This window comes from Rattus norvegicus, chromosome 17 (assembly GCF_021556685.1).
Source record: "Rattus norvegicus strain SHRSP/BbbUtx chromosome 17, alternate assembly SHRSP_T2T, whole genome shotgun sequence".
Classification (NCBI taxonomy): domain Eukaryota; kingdom Metazoa; phylum Chordata; class Mammalia; order Rodentia; family Muridae; genus Rattus; species Rattus norvegicus.
The window spans coordinates 55,555,151-55,570,793 of record NC_141550.1 but is presented as its reverse complement, the minus strand read 5'-3'; the positions used below and the strand labels follow the sequence as shown (position 1 = coordinate 55,570,793).

General features: G+C 37.9%; 1 long non-coding RNA gene across 2 annotated transcripts in view; it reads right to left on the bottom strand.

Annotated features, from left to right (window-relative positions):
• The window catches only part of LOC148000195 (uncharacterized), a 279,681-nt gene that overhangs the window by 150,395 nt on the left and 113,643 nt on the right, over positions 1-15,643 (bottom strand). The window contains exon 7 of one of the 2 annotated variants that reach the window (XR_015641703.1): positions 4,028-4,129. This is a non-coding gene — a long non-coding RNA (uncharacterized LOC148000195). Of the gene's footprint in view, positions 1-3,927; positions 4,130-15,643 lie in introns of those variants that run through there. The other variant, XR_015641704.1, reaches the window with a different exon arrangement.

Sequence of the window (15,643 nt, the reverse complement as noted above, 5' to 3'; positions counted from 1 at the left end):
AAGTTTATTTAGAATGGTCCCATTTAATGACTTTAAACCTTACTTTATCTGCAAAGCCCCTTCCAAAATAATCACATTTACAAGTTTCAAGAATACAGATATATTTTTATGAGGTTATCATTCAACTAACTGCCCTGGAAAAATAGTTATTGTAGCTGATGATAGGGTCCTTGGGAATATATATTGAAATGGATGTTGAAAATGGAACCAACTATCCATCAAAAGTTAAATACCCTTCATTAGAGGGTGGGTGGAGCACTGTAAGTCACCCAGGTATTCAGGAGAGGGTGCTCAGAGGTTTTAGAAAAGCAATATCAGGACTATGGATATAACTACTATTACTTTTAGAAAAACTGGATAAAAGCTGATGGTGACCAGTCACTAATTTGAAGTGAAATGAGAAAGCCAAAGGAACTTCTCTGTCAGCCTATGCAAGGATCCCTGCATCAAAGGTAAAATAGTCTAGGGCCAGCCCCGGGATTTTTTTAAAGGGTAGTCAAGTTCCATGGAACATTCGTAGTTGGTTAAGTTTAGGGCAGGGCCCTGATTGAGAAATAATGAGATCACTAATGTGTTAACAATATATCCAAGCTGTTGCACACTAACTTCTGTGCAATTTCCCTGGTGTTCCTTGACACTACAGAAATGGCCACTTCTTACAAAAATCTAAACCCTCTCTTAAAGACAATGTACTGGATTACTCCTAAAACATTACATTCTCTTTCATTAGTATCCTGCCCTGGTTAACTTGAACTGTACATTTGATACAATTTAGAATAATTTGGAAAGATAGTATCAGTGAGTGAATTTTAAGTTCAGATTATCCTCATGTATTTTTGTGGGGGATTGTCTTAATTGGATATTGAGAAGGGTCTCACCTACTACTAGCAGTGCCATTGCTAGTCCTCAGTAGTATAAAAAAGCTAGCTGAGCATCATCCTGTTTACCTGCCAGCCAACATCATCTTCCATGATTCTTGTTGCATTTCTTTGGTTTGAGCTGTATAGAAGGTGTGGAGAGGCAGCATGGGTACCGTCAGTTCTCTCTGCTCTAGAGTGAATATGATGTGTCTAGGTGCTTAAGTTCTTGCCTTGACTTACCCTCAGTGATGGCTGAAACCTAGAATTGTAGACCAAATAAGTCTTTCTTCCGTTAAAGGTCTTTAAACCTTTTCTTCCTTTTGATGAGGATCTTTTGTCACAGCAACAAACATGGAACTAGAACACTTCTCTTCTTAGTTACCAAAACAATTTCTGATTTCATATGAAAATATATTCAAGCTAGAAAAGTGCTAATCCAGGTTAGAAGGAGGGGTAGACACCCCCCCCAAAGATGCAGATTTAGCCACATGTGGTGACAGGAGGCTAAGGGACCAGTTAGGATGTGGAGGGTGCTGCCTTAAAGGGGTTGTAGCATAAATTGGATAAGACAAGGGTTTTCTAATATGGATATTCTTATTATGGTAGAAAAGAATGGCCCTAGCAAGGACCATGAGTGCTGTTGGTTAGCCCTGGATTTCTAGAATTTCACCAAGTACTTTTTCTTAAGCATTCTAAAATGTGTGATGCTTGGTAATACCTCAGAATCTTTAGTGTAATTTTAGAAGTCCAGCTTATTCCTGCCTGGTTTTCAAAGGCCATATCATTATAGTATCATAAATTAGCTTATTGTTTTAGTTCACTATTTATCATTTATTCATTCAAAGACTTTGTTATTATTTTTTTGTATTTTTTATCATGGATTACAGTAATCATCATGCTAAAGAAGAAAACAAATAAAACAAAAATAATGTTGGTTGTTTTTTGTTTGTTTGTTTGTGTGCGTTTTGTTTTTTGTGAGAAGTGCCCATTCTAAGGTAGATGTTTTTGGACAAGGGCAGGAAGCAGCCACATTATTCACCAAACTATCACAAGAATAATCTCTAGGTTACTAATTCTCTTCTCCTTGGAAACCTCTTGAGTTAGGCTCTTACAATGTATACTGCTGCCAGCACTATTTTCTTCCCTGATCCAGCTAGGATGGTCCACTAAGCTCCATTCAAAGTCTGCAACTGCTTTTCTAATCGAAAACCTAAAAGTCCACATTTTACCAAGAAAAATGATCAGTACTGTCGATTTTATCCCCGAGTCTCTGGTACCAACTTTTGTCTCATTTAAGATTTCGTTGCTGTGAAGAGACAGCATGGCCATGGCAATTTTTATAAAGGGAAATATTAACTGGGACTTGCTTACTGTTTCAGAAGTTTAGTCCATTATCATGTCAGGAAGTCTGGCAGCATCCAGGCAGACATGATACTTGAGAGACTGCTGAGATTTCTACATCAGATCAGCAGGCAGCAGGAAGAGATTAAAGCCACTGCCACTGGGCCAGGCTTGGGCTTTTGGAATCTCAAACCCACTCCCCAGTGACACACTTCCTCCAACAATGCCACACCTCCTAATAGTGCCACTCCCTGGGCCGAGCATATGCAAACCATCACAGTAACATTCACTGGATTCCAAGTTTGCTATTGAGGAGATGGATTTCTGAAATCACAAACTATCTGAGAAATTGTTTGATTATGACACTGGAGTATATATTTGAGTTGGGTTTTGAATCGACTGACCATACCACTAGGTATGTTCAGAATTGGATAAAAACGCTCAATGTTAGTGGTGTCATGGTTTTTCCTCTGGGAAGATGACATCCCAAATGCAAACCCATCAGTAGTATTCGTTTGAACCTGTACTTTGTTTTTTCTTTTTGCACAGGAACTCTGTCCACAGTGCCATGGATACACCATGAATTTAGGTTAGGGAAATTTGACATTGACTAAACTAGGGCTCCCATGCTTAGTAAATTTCTTCACCTTTCTAAGGAAGGATGTTCATGGCCCTTTATAGACTTAAAAAAAGAACGAAAAGAGAGCATTATGTTTATAATTGCCACAGGGAAAAGTATTCTAGGAATTGAAAGGGAAAACATTGCTTTCCAATGTCACAACTACACAAAGTATCTATAAGCGAAATATAGAGCAGTGTTCACAACCTTGTGAGTCCTACAGCCTTGCTATATGTGAGTCCTACGGTCTTACTGTATGTGAGTTCTGGGTGTGATATCTTACCTCCTTCTAAAGTTTGTTCCCAAGCTAGCTCTGAAAGCCTAACGAAAAACCAATTACTTCTCCCCAATATTATTTTTTATTCAAGTACAAGCTCTTACTTAATTTAAAATTAAAAAAAATGTTAACTGATGTTAATAAATTTCCTGTCTGTGATAGCTGAAATGGAATGGATGCTTTACAAGCTGAGAGGACACAAATGTAGCTTTCAGAAAAGTTTCAGAAGTCTGAAAAAAATCAAAGGAATACTACAGCCAGCAAACCCTCTAGATGTGGCTTACTGAGGAGATGATTCATGGGGTTTCTCATGCTAGGTTGGAAGATTTTGTTTGGCATGTCCCCTAAGGGAGACCTAGATCAATAGAAAGGAATTGAGGTTGGTGCAAAGTAAACCAGTCTAACAGCTATAAGGCCTGAAGTTTTCCCCTCAAAGAAATGATCAACATCTATTTCCTGGTGACTTTCTTCTTTCCTCTCTTCTTTCTATCATTTGCATTTTTTCCCAGATGAGTGTGTGTCCATGTGTTGTAATCACTCATTCTCTAACTCCTTCTCCTACTTTATATGAGTATAAGCTTGATCTCATTATCTGCTGTAGTGGTATCATATAAAGTTAGAAACATTAAACTAACATTCTAAGGAGAAAAAAAGAATTAGGGCCTTTGAGGTTCTGGTCATAACATTTTAACAACACATTAATGTATAACACAGAGTACACACACAAACACACACACACACACACACACACACACACACACACACACACACACTTTTTAGGAGACAGATCCCACAGCCTTCTTAGGTTTAGGGACACCAGACAGTCTTTTAGCCGGTATGCATAGAGGATCTTTTAAACACTAAAATCGTTATGAAGGGTATGAACATGCAACATGCATGGGATTAGATTCATAGTGAAGAAGGACTTACTTAAAACATCAGAGCTAAAGCAGGAGAGCAGATTGGAGCTGTGTTGAGTCTCTGCTCAAATCATGGTTGTCAAGGCACTCATATCTCCCTCAGTCAGCACATCTGTAAATGGCCATGAGAACATGGAGAGTTTATTTTGTGTTTTCAAATGGTGAGTTCAAACATCGAGTTACAAATGCTAACTAGATAGCTCTATAGATATGGGTGGTAATGTGATTAAGTATATACAAGCATATATGACATAATTACCATTCATTTCTAATTTCTTCTTGCCCCTTTTATCTATACAGTATGCATCAAGGAAGACATTAGGTAACTACTTTATATTTAGATGGATACAAATTGCTGGTGGTTGTACTTCTAAAAAGGGTGAGATAGTTTGTGCTTAACCCAAACAATTTATGAATTTGAACATATGACCCAGTAGGCAACCTCATATGTACCTTAGGCACCCTAAAGACGGGAACACACCCAGGATGTCAGAGGATGAATGACAGAATATTTTCTGGCAATGTCAAAGGCACTTCTATAAAAAGAACAATATAATATGACACATCCTACCTTCAACTCTTAATATGTGTCCTGATCAAAAGAGGAGTTTCTACATGACAAGAAAGATGCAAAGTTAACCACATGGCCAGCCCATGCTAGAGTGGAAGGGGCAGAGAGGCCCTGAGGCCGAGGACAAAAGGAAGATGAACCAGGTCAAGGGAATGCAGATTTCTGAGTGTCCCCTTTATTCACATGGACAGAAAGCTAGATTTTAGTTTCTTTGTACTAAGAATCTTGAGAACTGACATGACTATGAAAGAAAATGAAGAAATTCTACCCACAAGACTTGAGAAGCAACAAGATTTGTCATAATTAATACACAAAGATTAAATTTGTACTGAGTGTAGGAGCCCAAACCGTAGGAAGGAGCAGCCTTGAGCAAATGTTTTTGACATGAGCAAGGCCTGTCTAAGACTGCAAAAGCAAATGGTCCATGGGAAATTGACTAAGTTGTTACACATATGGGCCAGGTTAGGAACTGCAAAGCTTTCTCTGGGAGCAAGAATGAGTATGAACAACTGATCAGACTAGCAACTGTGACTTTCTCCTCATATGTTTATGGACTAGGGCTGTTCCTACAGAGACCTCCTACAAAGAATAGCTGACTGCTCCCTGAATGCTATACATAGTAAATATGCCAAGGTTCCAGTTAAAGCAGTTAAAGAAACTCGCATGATCCCAGCTTTGTTGAACATATGAACCTGTTTATGCTTTTTCTTCATTCCCTTGCTGCTCCTAGCTAAGCTAGGGTACAGGGTCTCAAGTACCATGTATGTGACATGCACCAAACCTAACAGTTCTATCATGGGAATTTGTAGCAGAGTTTTAAAAGTAAGCTGATAAAATTCCTGAGTGTCAGTTGGATCAGTCCTTTCAGTGATAGTACCAGAAGCAATCACGGTTCTCGAACAGGAACTCTCATCCTCACAAAGGATGAATACTAATAAAACAAACTATGATTTTAAAAAAAATTAGGAAGACATGACTTAAGTGGTAAGTGTAAGAATTAGCATGATGGTTTTTAATACAAAAGTAGAAGGAATAGGAAATATTTTTGAAATTAAAAAGGAACATAAATTGTAATGTAAGAATATACCATTACTAACAAAGAAAAGTCTAATTTTAAAGAAACTTGGGCTGGAGAGATGGCCAAGTGCTTAAGAGCACTGGCTGCTCTTCCAGAGGTTCTGAGTTCAATTCCCAGCAACCATATGATGTCTCACAACAATCTGTAATTGAATCTGATGCCTCTTCTGGTGTGCAAGTGTACATGCAGGCAGAACTCTGTATACATAATAAATAAATACATACATAAATACATAAAGAGAAGCTTGAAGCTCTACAGCAGAAAATATTGAGATCTTTACATGAGTCATTTGATGGTTGATTTAAATACCAGGCTAGATACTTTTGAAAAGAGATTCAGTAATCTGAAAAATTGTTTTTAAAAATATTCAAAATGTAGTATAGAATTACAGTGGAGTTTGTATTGAAACCAAATATCTAATACTAGGTCATATTAATATAGGACAATGAAGCAAATTAGAGTTAAATATTTGAAGTTTATGGTTCAGGCAACAGGTATTAAATTGCTAATGTTGATCAAATATTTAGCTAATTTTTTAAATTATAAAATTATATGTGAAATAATGCCTTTCGTTATGGCATTTACACATGCACACACAGACATAGACTTTATTTTCTGCCTCCCTCTTCCCTGTTGCTCCTTTGGTCCTCTTCTTTCCCCCCAGTCCTCCCTCTGCTTTCCTGTCTCTAGCCTTCCACTTCCACCCTTTTCTGTTTTCTTCTCCTCATCCTGCCCCTAATACTTCTATTTCACATCTCTGATCTCACTTCTATTTTCATAGCTTATTCCTTTCCACATACATATTGCAAGTATATAAAAATTAAATTCTGGGATATGCATGTGAGAAAAAAACATAAGACATTGTCTTCTAAGTCTGGCATTCTTTGCCTAAGATGATAATTTCCAGTTTCTTCTATTTTTCCAGAAACTTCCATTGTTTCATTTTTCTTTGTGGATGGATGAAATTATTTGTTCTTGCAATCAAAATGGTTAAAAACAAGAAGACAAGTGACTGGGGTGAAGAATAGAATATTGATGAATGTCTCTCAAAAGACTGAAAGTTAAACTACTACATGAAAATGAGAGGGAACCCTGGGCCTTGGGGGTCCCAAGTGTCTTTGTTACACTTGGGTATCTCTGAGACTCTCGAGGTTATGCTTCTGAAATGACACGTGATGGTCTCTAGAGTCATTTTAATGAGAAACTCAGGGTGAGGCAAACTGTGCCAGAAACTCTAGATTAGAACGTTACCTTCAAGGTATGTAATATCAGACCAAGCTCTCTAGAAAGGCAGGAAGCTAGAAGCTTTATTTAAGTGCTACACTAGTAATGCAAATGGCCCTGGTATGCAGTGACTTCCCAAGGAATCCTCAACCCAGCTTGAGTGAGACTGCTACATTGGCACAACTCTATCACACTCTGGAAGACAGAGAAGCCACATAAATGGGACACTTCCAGACAGCTCGGGACATTTTCTCTTGGGTGATCTTTTTGTTCTTATTTTTTAACTTTGTTCATTGGCATTGCATTTATTTGTATTTATTTATATGTAGTATTGTATGTACACAGGATGCATATATGCAAATTGCAAGCTAAGTTCAATGATATATAGATGTATTATAATATTGTGTTCAATGATATATAGATGTATTATATTGTGCTTTGGTTGTACTTCAGTCCATTCTTGGCTTTTTGTTTTCACTTGTTGAATTTCTTTACAAATTCTAGGTTTATCTGCTGTCAGACATGTAGTTGACAAATATCTTCTCCCATATTGTAAGCTGCTTCTTCACTCTGCTGATAGTTGTTTGTGTGTGTGTGTGTGTGTGTGTGTGTGTGTGTGTGTGGCGGGGGGCGGGGAGTTGGCTGTATAGAAGCTTTTATGTTTTGTACAATCTCATTTGTAATGCTTACAATTATTTCCTGAGCTGAGAGGCATTTCCAGCAAGTCCTTGCTCTTGCCTACTTCTTAAAGCAATTTCCCTTAGTTGTCTCAGTTTCAGCTTCTACATGAAGGCTTTTGATCCATTTTTTTCCAACTGATTTTATACTGGGTAAGAAGAGCAAATGTTTAATTCTTCTGTACGTATATATCTAATATTCTTAGAACTATTTGCTGAAGAGGTTCTCTATTCCTGCAATGTGTATTTTTGACATCTTTGTAAAAAAAACCGGGTTGTTACCGACTGGGTTTTCAGTTATATTCCAGTGTTACGGGTCTGTTTTTATGATGGTGCCGTGCTATTCTTCTCATTATGGCCCTACAGTACAATTTGACATAAGATGAGTGACACTCCTACCATTGTTCTTTGTGTTTAAGACTGCCATAGCTATTCAGGGTATTTTTGTGTTCTTATACAGACTTTATAATTTCTTTTCCTAGTATTGTGACAATTCCATTGGCTTTTGATGAAGATTGTCTTGCCTCTGCTTTACGTAGTACAGCCATGTTCAAAGCAAATCTGTTGATACATCAGTTGCTAAAGGAAATCGTTCCAAATTCTGTGTCTTCTTTCGTTTCTTTCTTTTTCTCTCTCTCTCTCTTTTTTTTGACATTTTAAAAATTATTGTAGAGGTCTTTTACTTCCTCACTTAGTTTACTTGGCTAGGTATTTTACTGAAGGTATTGTGAAAGCTTGAAAAGTTCCACTTATGCTTTAAAAAATGTTTTGAAAAATAAAGCACCATCCTTTCAGTTGGAGAGGTATTGGAGATTTGCCAAATTTCCAAATCATTCTTTGTCACATGATCTGATTTCTATGAAGAGAGATATTTCCTATTTTACTACAACATCTCTAGGTGTTTAAGGAACTAGAAATGGGACTCAGGAAAAAAAATCTCGTTTCTCCTTCCGAAGAAGCTTACATCTGCTTGGTTTCTTTCTTTTTAGCTAATTATAAATAGCTTCAATATCTTCCTGTTTGTAACTCAAACCTGAACAGTATTGTCTTTTTGTACATTTACATTTCAAATGTTATCCCCTTCCCCGGGTTTCCTGTCCATAAAGCCCCTATCACATCCCACTTCCCACTGCTTCTGTGAGGGTGTTTCTCCAGACAACCACCTACCACTCCCCGCTGCCTTGCCCTGATATTCAACTATACTGGGGGGTCCAGCCTTGGCAGGCCCAAGGGTTTCGCCTCCCACTGGTGCTCAACAAGGCCATCCTCTGCTAAATATGCAGCTGGAGCCCTGGGTCTGTCCATGTGTACTCCTTGGATGGTGGTATAGTCCCTGGGAGCTCTGGTTGTTTGGTATTGTTGTTCTTGTGGGGTTGCAAACCCCTTCAACTCCTTCAATCCTTTCTCTAACTCCTCCGATGGGGACTCCATTCTCAGTTCGAAGGTTGACTATGAGCATTTGCCTCTGTATTTGTCAGGCTCTGGCAGAACCTCTCAGGAGACAGCTATATCAGGCTCCTGTTAGCAGTGTTCTTCTTGGCAACAACAATATTGTCTGGGTCTGGTGGCTGTGTGTATATGGGCTGGATCCCCAGGTGGGGCAGAGTCTGAACGGCCATCCCTTCAGTCTCTGCTCCAAACTCTGTCTCCATATCTCCTCCTATGAATATTTTTGTTGCCCCTTTTAAAAAGGACTGAAGCATTCACACTTTGGTCGTCCTTCTTCTTAAATTTCATGTGGTCTGTGGATTGTATCGTTGGTAGTCTGAGTTTTGGGCTAAAATCCACTTATTAGTGAGCACATACCATGTGTTTTTTTTTTTTTTTTTGATTGTGTGACCTCACTCAGGATACTATTTTCTATGAATTTGCCTAAGAACTTCATGAAGTCATTGTTTTTTTTTTTTTGTTTTTGTTTTTGTTTTTTTTTCGGAGCTGGGGACCGAACCCAGGGCGTCATTGTTTTTAATAGCTGAGAAGTACTCCATTGTGTAGATATACCACATTTTATGTATCTATTTCTCTGTTGACAGACAACTGAGTTCATTCCAACTTCTGGCTATTATAAATAAGGATGCTATGAACATAGGGAAGCATGTGTCCTTGTTATATATTGGAGCATCTTTTGGGTATATGCCCAGGAGAGGTATAGCTGGGTCCTCAGGTAGTATTATGTCCAATTTTCTGAGGAACCACCAGACTGATTTCCAGAGTGGTTGTACCAGCTCACAATTCCATCAACAATGGAGGAGTGTTCCTATTTCTCCACATCCTGGCCAGCATCTGCTGTCACCTGAGTTTTTGATCTTAGCCATTCTGACTGGTGTGAGGTGGTATCTCAGAGTTGTTTTGATGTGCATTTCTCTGATGACTAAGGATGTTTAACATTTCTTTAGGTGTTTCTCAGCCATTCAATATTCCTCAGCTGTGAATTCCTTGTTTAGCTCTGTACCCCATTTTCAATAGGGTTATTTGATTCTCTGGATTCTAACTTCTTGAGTTATTTGTATATATTAGATATTAGCTCTCTGTCAGATTTGTAAAAATCTTTTCCCAGTCTGTTGGTTACCATTTTGTCTGAATGACAGTGTTTTTGCCTTACAGAAGCTTTGCAATTTTATGGAGTCCCATTTATCGATTCTTGATCTTAAAGCATAAGCCATTTGTGTTCTGTTCAAGAAATTTTCTCCAGTACCCGTGTGTTCGAGATTCTTCCCTAATTCCTCTTCTATTAGTTTGATTGTGTCTGGTTTTATGTGGAGGTCCTTAATCTACTTGGACTTGAGCTTTGTACAGGGCAGTAAGAATGGTTTGATTTGCATTCTTCTACATGCTGACCTCCAGTTCAAAGAGCACCATTTGTTGAAAATGCTATCTCTCCCCCCTGGACAGTTTTAGCTCCTTTGCCAAAGATCAAGTGACCACAGGGGTGTAGGCTCATTTCTGGGTCTTCAATTCTATTCCATTGATCTACCTGCCTGTCTCTGTACCAATACCATGCAGTTTTTATCACTATTGTTCTGTAATACAGCTTGAGGTCAGGGATGGTGATTCCCCCAGAAGTTCTTTTATTATTGAGTATAGTTTTCGCTATCCTGGGTTTTTGTTATTCCAAATGAATTTGCAAATTGCTCTTTCTCTCTCCATAAAGAATTGAGTAGGAATTTTGATGGGGATTGCATTGAATCTATAGATTGGTTTTGACAAAATGGCCATTTTTACTATATTAATCCTGCTAATCCATGAGCATGTGAGATCTTAACAACTTCTGATATCCTCTTCAATTTCTTTCTTCAGAGACTTGAAATTCTCATCAAACAGATCTTTCATTTGCTTGGTTTGAGTCACACAAAGGTATTTTATGTTATTTGTGACTCTTGTGATGGGTGTCATTTTCCTAATTTCTTTCTCAGCCTGTTTATCCTTTAGGCAAAGGAAGACTACCAATTTGTTTGAGTTAATTTTATATCCAGCCACTTTGCTGAAGTTGTTTATCAGGCTTAGTAGTTCTCTGGTGGAACTTTTGAGGTCACTTAAGTATACTATCATATCGTCTGCAAATAGTGATATTTTGATTTATTCCTTTCCCATTTGTATCTCTTTGACCTCCTTTTGTTGTCTGATTGCTCTGGCTAGGACTTTGAGTACTATATTGAATAAGTAGGGAAAGAGCAGGCAGCCTTGTCTAGTCCCTGATTTTAGTAGAATTGCTTCAAGTATCTCTCAATTTCATTTGAGGTTGGCTACTCGTTTGCTGTATATTGCTTTTACTATGTTTGGGTATGGGCCTGAATAAATGATATTTCCAAGACTTTTAACATGAAGGGGTGTTGAATATTGTCAAATGCTTTCTCTGCATCTAATGAGATGATCATGTGGTTTTTCTCTTTGAGTTTATCTACATAGTGGATTACATTGATAGATTTCCATATGTTAAACCATCCCTGCAACCCTGGGATGAAGCCTACTTACTTGATCATGATGGATGATCGTTTTGATATGTTGTTGAATTTGGTTTGCAAGAATTTTATTATTTTTGTGTCGATATTCATAAGGGAAATTGGTTCGAAGTTCTCTTTCTTTGTTGCATCTTTGTGTGGTTTAGGTATAAGTGTAATTTTGGTTTCAGAGAATTGGGGAATGCTCCTTATGTTTCTATTTTGTGGAATAGTTTGGACAGTATTGGTATGAGGTCTTCTATGAAGGTCTGATAGATTTTTCCACTAAATACATCTGGTCCTGGGCTTTGTTTGGTTGGGAGATTTTTAATAACTGCTTCTATTTCTTAGGAATTATGGGACTGTTTAGATGGTATATCTTATCCTGATTTAATTTTGGTACCTGCTATCTGTCTAGAAAATTGTCCATTTCATCCAGATTTTCCAGTTTTGTTGAATATAGGCCTTTGTAGTAGGATCTGGTGATTTTTTTGAATTTCCTCTGATTCTATAGTTATGTCTCCCTTTTCATTTCTGATTTTGTTAATTTGGACACACTCTCTGTGTTCTCTGGTTAGTCTGGCTAAGAGTTTATCTATCTTGTTGATTTTCTCAAAGAACCAGCTCCTGGTTTTGTTGATTTTTTTTGTATAATTCTTTTTGTTTCTACTTGGTTGATTTCAGCCCTGAGTTTGTTTATTTCGTCATTTACTCCTCTTAGGTATATTTGCTTCTTTTAATTCTAGAGCTTTTAGGTGTGCTGTCAAGCTGCTAATGTATGCTCTCTCCAGTTTCTATTTAGAGGCACTCAGATACATGAGTTTTCCTCTTAGCACTGCTTTCATTGTGTCCCATAAGTTTGGTTATCTTGTGCCTTCATTTTTATTAAATTTTAAAAAGTCTTTAATTTCTTTCTTTATTTCTTCCTTGATCAAGTTATCATTGAGTAAAGCATTTTTCTACTTCCAAGTATATGTGGGCTTTCTGTAGTTTTTGTTGTTATTGAAGACCAGCCTTACTCCATTGTGATCTGATAGGATGCATGGGATAATTTCAATCTTCTTGTGTCTGTTGAGGCCTGTTTTGTGTCTGATTATATGATAAATTTTGGATAAGTTACCATTAGATGGGTAAAAGAAGTTATATTCTTTTGTTTTGGGATGAAATATTCTGTAGATGTCTGTTAAATCCAGTTTGTTCATAATTTCTGTGACTTTCTCTATGTCTCTGTTTAGTTTCTGTTTCCATGTTCTGTCCATTGCTGAGAGTGGGCTGTTGAAATCTCCTACTATTATTGTGTGAGGTGCAATGTGTGCTTTGAGCTTTAGTAAGGTTTCTTTTATGAATGTAGGTGCCCTTGCATTTGGAGCATAAATATTCAGAATTCAGTATTTATCTTGGTGGATTTTTTCTTTGATGAATATGTAGTGTCCTTCTTTACCTTTTTTGATAACTTTAGATTGAAAATCTATTTTATTTGATGTTAGACTGGCCTGTCCAGCTTGCTTCTTGGGTCTATTTGCCTGGAGAATTGTTTTCCAGCTTTTTACTCTGAGGTAGTGTGTCTATCTTTTTCACTGAGGTGTGTTTCCTATATGCAGCAAAATGCTGGGTCCTTTTTCCATATCCAGTTTGTTAGTTTATTTCTTCTTACCTGGGAATTGAGTCCATTTATGTTAAGTGATATTAAGGAATAGTGATTGTTGTTGCCTATTATTTTTGTTATTAGAGATAGAATTATGTTTGTGTGGCTCTCTTTTTTTTCGGTCTGTTGAAATATTATTTTCTTGCTTTTTGTATGGTGTAGTTTCCCTCCTTGTGTTGGCATTTTCTGTCTAATATCCGTTGCATGGCTGGATCTGTGGAAAGATAATGTGTAAATTTGGTTTTGTCATAGAATATCTTGGTTTCTCCATCTGTGTTGAGAATTTACTGCATACAGAACCTGGACTGGCATTTGTGTTCATCTTTCCAGGATCTTCTGGCTTTCATAGTCTCTGGTGAAAAGTCTGGTGTGATTCTGATAGGTCTGCCTTTATTTGTTACTTGACCTTTTTCCCTTACTGCTTTTAATATTCTTTCTTTGTTTTTTGTACTTGGGGTTTTGACTATTATGTGATGGGAGGTGTTTCTTTTCTGGTCCAATCTATTTGGAGTTCTGCAGGCTTCTTGCATGTTTATGGTCATCTCTTTCTTTAGGTTAGGGAAGTTTTGTTCTTTAATTTTGTTGAAGAAATTCACTCGTCCTTTAAGTTGGGAATCTTTGCTCTCTTCTGTCCTTAGGTTTGGCCTTCTCTTTGTGTCCTGGATTTCTTGGATGATTTGGGTTAACCTTTTTGTCTTTTACATTTTATTTGACAGTTGTGTCAATGCTTTCTATGGTATCTTCTGCCCCTGAGATTCTCTATTTTTTCTCTTGTATTCTATTGGTGATACTTGAGTCTATGATTCCTGATCTCTCTCCTGGGTTTTCTTTCTCCAGGGTTCTTTCCCTGTGTGATTTATTTATTGTTTCTATTGCCATTTTTAGATCCTGGATGGTTTCTTTTCAATTTTTTCACCTGGTTGGCTGTGTTTTCCTGTAATTCTTTAAGGCATTTTTGTGTTTCCTCTTTAAGGGTTTCTATCTGTTTACTTGTGTTGTCCTGTATTTCTTTGAGTGAGCTATTTATGTCCTTCTTAAAGTTTTCTATCATTATCATGAGATGTGACTTTAAGTCCAAATCTTGCTTTTCTGGAGTGTTGAGATATCCACTTGGTTTATTGGGAGAACAGGGCTCTGATGATGCCAAAGTCATCTTACTTTCTGTTGCTTAGTTTACTGTGCTTGCCTCTTGACATTTGGTTTTCACTAGTGTTAGCTGGTCTTGCTGTGTCTGACAGTGGCTTGACCCTCCTGTAAGTCTGTGTTTCAGTACTCCTGGAGACTGGCTTTCTTCCAACAGGATGTGAGTACAGAGAGCTGTGGGACAGGGTCAGCTCTGGGCACAGGCAGAAAATGTAGGGCTCCTCTTCCAGACTGCTCCTGGGTTTCTGTGTCCCGAGGGTTCCAGGCAGGTCCCTCTGAGCAGAAGTGTTGGTCTTACGTTTGCTCTCAGGTGTATCAGAGTTACCGGAGACTGACTTTCAGCTCTGGTGCAGGCAGAGACTGGAAGTATCCTGTCCCTGACTGTTCCTTGGTTTCTGTGTCCAGAGGACTGGAAGTGGCTTCTTCTTGGGCCTGGAACATGAGCGAAAGTGTTAGTCTTCCCTGAGCTTTCTGCATTGTATGCACTTCTGAGAGTCCTGCTCTCTCCCCCATGGGATTTGGATACAGAGGAGTATTGTCTTCTTCAGTGAGTTTCAATGAGATAAGATAAACTACTGTGAGCAATCAGAATGAACTCAATGTCTCTCTGAGTTTGTGTCATCCAATTGTTTCAAATATAAACAAGTCCAAAGTTGGAATGTGTTCTAGTCATGTAAATTACTTTGTATGGTTCTTTAATATGCCTCACGTAAATGGTCAACCAGTCTTGATTTTCTGGAAAATGCCACAACCCAGAATGCTATTTTTAAGAGACAAAGGTTCCTCTTTCATCTATCCTTCATTTTTGGTGCTCCAAGCTTTGCTGAAAAGACAGGTTCTGCAGGCTGATTGGAAGCAGTTAGTTTCCCTCGATTTTATTAGCTTTTGTTTGTAAATACTTTCCTATTAAGTCTCAATTCAGTTTCGTCCAGTTTACACAATTCAGACTCTTTGTTCTCATTTCAAAGTTTTGCCCATTTTTACAGGAAATCCTTGGAGATGTCTTTTGTGAAGTAGCCAATGGCTCTCACATATTTGTCTAAATTGAGCCTTCTTGTTGTTCATGTGTACTTGTTGAGATGACTAACCCTGGTTGATACTGAGCAGAGCACCAACTGTGGTCCACCAGAAATTCAGAAGCAGCCTTTTCCTTTATCCCTCAGTCTCCGGAGTTCATTGCTTAGTATTTATTCTTCTTCTTGTAAACAGAAGCCTAAAGAAAATCAATGTTCTGACTACTTGTAAGTAAACTTGCTTACAGTTCTTAGGTTAGATATTCCAAAAGTTACTATTAATCCTACCAGAGTGGGCTGAAAATGAGTGAAATGAACACACTCAGATTGAAGACAG